This window comes from Monodon monoceros, unplaced genomic scaffold (genome assembly GCF_005190385.1).
Source record: "Monodon monoceros isolate NGI ecotype Baffin Bay Population unplaced genomic scaffold, NGI_Narwhal_1 Super_Scaffold_4, whole genome shotgun sequence".
NCBI classification, from domain to species: Eukaryota; Metazoa; Chordata; class Mammalia; order Artiodactyla; family Monodontidae; genus Monodon; species Monodon monoceros.
This window is the reverse complement of record NW_021703781.1, coordinates 49,502,815-49,510,164: the sequence shown is the minus strand read 5'-3', so window position 1 is coordinate 49,510,164 and position 7,350 is coordinate 49,502,815. Positions and strand designations below refer to the sequence as shown.

The window sequence follows — 7,350 nt, the reverse complement described above, 5'->3', positions numbered from 1 at the left end:
AACGTACCCTTCCCCCTCCCCATGTCCTCAAGTCCATTCTCTACGTCTGCGTCTGTATTCCTGTCCTGCCCCTAGGTTCATGAGAACCTTTTTTTTTAGATTCCATGTTATATGTGTTAGCATACAGTATTTGTTTTTCTCTTTCTGACTTACTTCACTCTGTATGACAGACTCTATGTCCATCCACCTCACTACAAATAACTCAATTTCATTTCTTTTTATGGCTGAGTAATATTCCATTGTATATATGAGCCACATCTTCTTTATCCATTCATTAGTCGATGGACACTTAGCTTGCTTCTATGTCCTGGCTATCGTATATAGTGCTGCAATGAACGTTGTGGTACATGACTCTTTTTGAATTATGGTTTTCTCAGGGTACATGCCCAGTAGTGGGATTGCTGGGTCGTATGGTAGTTCTATTTTTACTTTTTTAAGGAACCTCCATACTGTTCCCCATAGTGGCTGTATCAATCTACATTCCCACCAACAGTGCAAGAGCGTTCCCTTTTCTCCACACCCTCTCCACCATTTATTGTTTGTAGATTTTTTGGTGATGGCCATTCTGACCGGTGTGAGGTGATACCTTATAGTTTTGATTTGCATTTCTCTAATGAACAGTGATGCTGAGCATCCTTTCATGTGTTTGTTGGCAATCTGTATATCTTCTTTGGAGAAATGTCCATTTAGGTCTTCTGTCCATTTTTGGATTGGGTCGTTTGTTTTTTTGATATTGAGCTGCATGAGCTGCTTGTAAATTTTGGAGATTAATCCTTGGTCAGTTGCTTCATTTGCAAATATTTTCTTCCATTCTGAAGGTTGTCTTTTCGTCTTGTTTCTGGTTTTCTTCGCTGTGCAAAAGATTTTAAGTTTCATTAGGTCCCATTTATTTTTGTTTTTATTTCCATTTCTCTAGGAGGTGGGTCGAAAAGGATCTTGCTGTGATTTACGTCATAGAGTGTTCTGCCTATGTTTTCCTCTAAGAGTTTTATAGTGTCTGGCATTACATTTAGGTCTTTAATCCATTTTGAGTTTATTTTCGTGTATGGTGTTAGGGAGTGTTCTAATTTCATTCTTTTACATGTAGCTGTCCAGTTTTCCCAGCACCACTTATTGAAGAGGCTGTCTTTTCTCCATTGTATATTCTTGCCTACTTTATCAAAAATAAGGTGACCGGGCTTCCCTGGTGGCACAGTGGTTGAGAGTCCGCCTGCCGATGCAGGGGACGCGGGTTCGTGCCCCGGTCCGGGAAGATCCCACATGCCGCGGAACAGCTGGGCCCGTGAGCCATGGCTGCTGAGCCTGTGCATCCGGAGCCTGTGCTCCGCAACAGGAGAGGCCACAACAGTGAGAGGCCCGCGTACCGCAAAAAAAAAAAAAAGGTGACCATATGCATCACTGCTATTTTAGTAATAACCTTTCTCCTACCAACATTACCCAGTTCTAACTAACAAGCCAAATGTCTTTCCTCCTGCTGCAAATTTTTCTGAGCTTGAACTTGATCTTCACTTGCTGCTTCTACTTCTTATCCACGTATTTCCTTTTTAATTCCCGGAAATTTCCCAAGCTCCACTACTGAAACTCTCTGGAAAATTTAAAATTACCCTCTTCCCAAATCCAGTGGCCTTTCTTTATTATGTAATAATAGCAGTTAACGTTGATTGACTTTTAACTGTGCTCCAGGCATTGTGCTAAGCACTGCCTATATATAATATATATATAAAATCTCATATGAAGATTGTCCTTATATCAATTCTATGTAGAAGGTATTATTTCAGATTTTAAGAAGCTAGGGCTCATAGAGGTTAAATAATTTGCCTAAAAGCTGAAGCGAAGGAACCAGAATCAGACCCAGCTCTAATTCTATATCCCACGCCTTTAAACACGACTTGGAACATACATCCCTAAGCACCTATTAAAATGCCAATTCCTGGCTCCAGAGACAGAGGTTCCAAACCAGGGGTGGCTGAGGCCTAGGAGTCTGAATTCTTAATAACCCCCCACGTGGTTCTGAGGTGGGTATTCCCAGAGGCACATACATTCTGAGAAACAGTCCCTCTGTATTGACATAATGGGCCACTTCCTTTCTTTAAACACTTCCCTCGGTTGCTATGATACAACATTTTTCTCTGGCTCTGTGGGCTCTCCTAGTCTGCTGTTCTCAATCTCCTGCTTCCTCTCCTACCCAGATCAATGCCTCAAACTCTGCCCTCTGCCTTCTTCTTCCTCTCCTGCCTGTCCCTAGGAGCCCGTTCACTTGCAGTGCTCCAACTTGGGCAGATGGTTCCCAACCTTGCCCTTCGTGTGCCAGCATCCTGGTGAGAGTCACGGAGCAGCACGACATGATTTTGGAACAGTGATGACCTATTGCCCAGACCCTGGACAAAAAGGTGAGGCAGGTGCCATTGATCCTGGTGCCGCATTGCCCCACACCACCCTTGGACTTTTCCTCTTGCCTGGAAGATCCCTGTGTTTTGCAACTTTCTGATCAAATCAGTTCAGCAAAAGAGCTGATTATTTTACACAGTCACAGTAATGTGTTAATTCTCCCACTCATTTGCATTGTTAAAGCCGTTTTTCTCTTTTTCTGGGTTCAACTGTTGTTTGCATGTTGACATTTCAGGCTTCACTTAGCAGGTAGGGGGTATTTAGAGGAAAACTGGGACCAAAGAGGAAGGAGGGTGAGTTGGTTTGGGAGGGCTCCTTCTCTTCCCCTTGAAAATTTTTGAACCTGAGACTCAAAGGCAGCTGGGAGGGCAGGCTCTGGCCTTTCCGGCCTCCTGCACACCAGGGCAGCGGTAGACAGTAATCGCGGCTGCTGCAGACCTGTCCTAAAAGTGCGGAGGGTGAGGACAGACTGCAGAGCAGCTACTTGGCTGGCTTCCTGCCACACTCCACACTCGGAATGGCTGGCTTCTCTTCATCTTTCAAGTATCAGCTTCAATGTTCTCCTCCGAGAGATCAGTCCTGACCACCCCGCTTACGTAGGCCCCTCTGGGCGATTCTCTGTGATGGCAGCTGTTTTCCTTCATTGCATTTTTCACAGTTTGTAATTATCCTACTTGTTTATTCATTTGTTCTTCCTGTCCCTGTTTGGACAGTAAAGCTCAAGAGGACAGAGACTATTCAGCCTTGTTCCCCGCTGTGCTTGTAGCATAATGCTGGCTCACAGTAAATATTCAGTGTTTGTAGCAGGAGTGGCTGGATAGCTACACCTCCGCCACCTGGCCCTTAATGACTAGTCCTTGAACTGAACTAACTGCCCCCCGCAGCTATCCCAGTGCTGAAAGAGTGGAGGCAGTTGGAGAGCAGCTTGTTCACCTCACTGCTGGGATAATGCTGGGAGTGGCCTGGGGTGGCATCGGGAAAATTTATGGAAGACTTTGAAAAAGGAAAATGGATTACTAGGTATCCTGTCTAGCACCCAATCAAGTTATGAGACTTTCATTGTCTTTGAGCTATTTTATACAACTTTTTAAGTTGTATAAAACTGATAGCAATACAAATGAGTCATGTCAATAGGGACGGAAATGAATTTTGTCTAGTGGAGGTGCAATTGATTATTGCCCTGTGGGTATTGACCAGTTTTGCATCCATTTGTAAATTCATATTAACTTTCCTGATTGCCTATATATGTGTGTTCTCTAAATTCTCCTTTGAACTGGGGGGTAACATCTTGCTGCTTGCCTCATGAATTAGGTAAGTAAAAATCTCTGATGTGCAGTAATTTTATATGTGTACAAGAGTCATGATTTTAGCCTTTTAAAAAAATTATCTTTTTAAATTGGATTTTATCAAAATCAAGAACTTTTGTGCATCAAAAAATACTATCAAGAAAGTGAAAAGACAACTTATAGGATGGAGAAAATATTTGCAAATTGTTTATCTGAAAAGAGATGAATATCTGGAATCTATAAAGAATTAAAACTCAACAACAAAAAAACAAAAAACCCAATTCAAAAGTAGGCAAAGGACTTAAATAGACAGTTCTCCAAAGAAGGTATTAAATGGTGAATAAGCACATGAAAAGATGCTCAATATCATTAGTCATTAGGAAAATCAAATCAAAACTACAATGAGATACCACTTCACACCAATTAGGATGGCTATAAAAAGAGAAAAGAAAAAAAGGGGGGGAAAATAATGTGTTGGTGAGGATGTGGAGAAGGTAGGAATATTAAATGGTAGCTGTTGTGGAAAACAGATTGGTGGTTTCTCAAAGGTTAAGCAGAGAACTCCCATATGACCCAATAATTCTACTCCTAGGAATATATCAAAAGAATTGAAAGCAGGGGACTCGAACAGATATTTGTATACCAGTGTTCATAGCATTATTACTCGCAGTAGCCAAAAGGTAAAAATGACCCATGTCTGTCAACAGATGAATGGATAAACAAAATGTGATATAGATCGATAGATAGATAGCTATGATGAATATTATTAAGCCATTAAAAAGATATAAACTGGGGGCACATAAGCATGTAGATGGTCCTCTGAGCCATGGAAATGGCTGATAGAGTAGGGAGAGAAGAACACCCAGCCCCAACCCTGCAGAACATCAGAGCCTATGAAGGCATAGGCTGAAGATGAGGAAAAACTTGAGTGTGGTATCATGGAAGACAAGACAGACTAGAGACCTTACTCCTGACGTCTAGCGTCTCACTGCCCAGTGACTTGGGGTCACTTCAGTGGCTGCTTAATTCTTGTCCTGTGAGAGGGCATCATTCACCAGATAATAATTCTGTTCATAAACAATATTTTATTTTTATTATTATTTTTTTTTTTGCGGTACGCGGGCCTCTCACTGTTGTGGCCTCTCCCGTTGCGGAGCACAGGCTCCGGACGCACAGGCTCAGCGGCCATGGCTCACGGGCCCAGCCGCTCCGCAGCATGTGGGATCTTCCCGGATCGGGGCACGAACCCGTGTCCCCTGCATCGGCAGGCGGACTCTCAACCACTGCGCCACCAGGGAAGCCCCATAAACAGTATTTTAAACAGCACAATTTATTGTCAGAAATTGTGCAAAATATTTAATATAGGATGCATAAGGACATGATCAAACAAAAAACAAATCTTGACTTAGCTGGGAGAGACGTTTTTCAAAAAAATTTTGCAAGGGTAGGTAGAGGGACTATTGTGAAAAGGAAGGAGGGAGGACAACTGCAACAGGGAGAACCTGCAGGGGTCTCCAGGGTCATGCAAATACAGGGTTTTTTGGCTTGCTTTTTGGTCTTATTTTAATAGAGAGGCACGAACAGGGCTGGAAAGAACCAAATGTGGGAAATTTGAATGAAAGGGTGGTACGATCAGACTGTAGATCAGAGAATATTTTATGCTGAGCCCAGTCTGTTCTCTGTATGCTGGCTCAGGCTGATGGTGGGCCAAAGTTCAGGGGCTTGGAGGGAGGAAAGCAGCTCAACCGAAGTTTGGTTAACAAGCATTTCGATCCACTTGATCAGTGGGGATGAGCAGTTTAGTTCATCATTTATGAGGCAAAGAATGGGAATTTGCGGGGGTCTATGTGTAGCTTTGTCATAGGTTAAACAGGGGGCATCTGAGGCTTATTTAAGTCATACAGGAAAGAGTGGTTCTTTGCAATAAGCTCTCTTCCAGATCACAAAATCTGGGAAATTCCTTTAATTGGCCCTGTTTTCCAGGAGCAAAGGGCTCAGGCAAAATTCAGCATTGTCACTGTGTGCTGGGATGTGAGGTCCATGCCCCCAGTCGGGGTGACACCCTGGGTCTCTCAATTGGCATAGATATTCCTCTCCAGGGACTTACAGATTACCCCTTGCTGTGAACCCCCTTTCCCGAGTGTTTATTTAAGTCTTTTGATTCCTTCCTTGAATGAGTGTCCATGCCTGACTTACCAGGAACCTGTTTTATTCTCACGAATGCATCCAAAACAGGCTCAGAACCTTTGCTTGGAAAACCACCACCGCCGAAGTGCAGTCCTGAGGTCGAAGGATTACCCCTTGGAAACCTGCATCCCATGGGCTGAATTCAGCTCACAGAAGCGCTTTGGCCCAAAGGGTGTTTTGCTTTGATTTTTAAACTTGAATTGGATGCCAATATTAAAAATCAGAATATTGAATCTAAAAATCCAGATTGCCACCTTCTCTAGAAAAATGGATTGCTCTAGCAATCCTGGCCTACATTTCTATTGTATGCCTCCTATACTATTGAACAAAATTCCTGACAATAAAGTATGCCATTGAGAAAGTTCCATTTATGGATCCCAGTATTACTTTGGGTGCTGTTGCTTTTATATGGCCCTCCATCTCCTGTTTACCACTGTTCCTCAGAGCCTATTCAGTCATTTAGCTTATCCCTCTGTGTTTAAGTGTTTCCACTTCCAACTATCAGTTATCACCTTCAGTATCAGAACAGCTAGTCAAAGAGGCTTTAGTTTCAGAGAATATGTTAATTAAGGGATCATTGAGGAAAATTGCTTACTATTTACATCTGGTTGCCTGACCCCATAATAATATGTATCCTTAAATACACAGCAGACCTACCTCACTGGACGTTTCACTTGACTATACAACACACTCTCTACACAGTTAATTCGTGTTCACAAACTGTGAAGTCGTGTGATATGTATTCTTATGAAACCTTGTACATATGTAATTAAATTTGACTTTCTCCTGGTAATCTGTCTCACGTCAATTTAATTCTTAGACCAGCCAGAAGAACTTAGAAAGATAGAGGTTTTCTTTCCTCCTCTATAGCCTCAATGGGGGGAATTATGTCTTTTCCATGATTATAGGCCCAGCCAGCCCTTGAAGAAGGATCCAGAGTTACAGCAGCCAACATCTTTCATTATTATAATGTCTCCCTACTTTGCAGTTTCCTGAATGAGGCCTGAAATCTTGATACCCACAGATATTATATGACAAAAAATAAGTGCCTCAGTTTTCCGGTGACATTTAGAAGTAGATGGCCTCTGCTTCTCATCTCATTGACCTGGTAAGTGTCTCCCTATCTCTTAATCACAAGGCTCCTTCTCCACCACTGCCTCAGAGAGGTGTTTTATAGACATCCTGTCTCTGATCTCGCCTCCTGGGAGCAGGCCTAGAAATGACAGTCAATTCATTTGGCTAACTGGTATATTGCTGTCTCTCTACTTTGCTTCTCAACTTCCATCCAACCACAGTGTTCGTGCTCTGGCTGCCTCTTCCAGGCACTTACACAAGCGAGTGACCAACCGCTGACCAGATCGCAAAAGAAAACAATTAGATTGTGTCTCTGTCCATGGGCTGAGCTGTACTACAGAGGTTGTGGAGCTGCCTTCTGCCAGATCCTGGCTTATAAATGTACAGGAAGTAGAGCTGACCGTGCCAAGTGTTC

The 7,350-nt window shown here is 42.9% G+C and overlaps 1 protein-coding gene across 1 annotated transcript in view; it reads left to right on the top strand.

The window, feature by feature from the left end:
- The first annotated feature begins 2,199 nt into the window (after window positions 1-2,199).
- The window catches only part of LOC114883340 (protein FRA10AC1), a 50,171-nt gene continuing 45,020 nt past the window's right edge, over window positions 2,200-7,350 (top strand). Inside the window, exons 1-2 of the mRNA XM_029201043.1 lie at window positions 2,200-2,390; window positions 6,850-6,969. The gene's annotated coding sequence lies outside the window, so the exon portion shown is untranslated. The remainder of the gene's footprint in view (window positions 2,391-6,849; window positions 6,970-7,350) is intronic.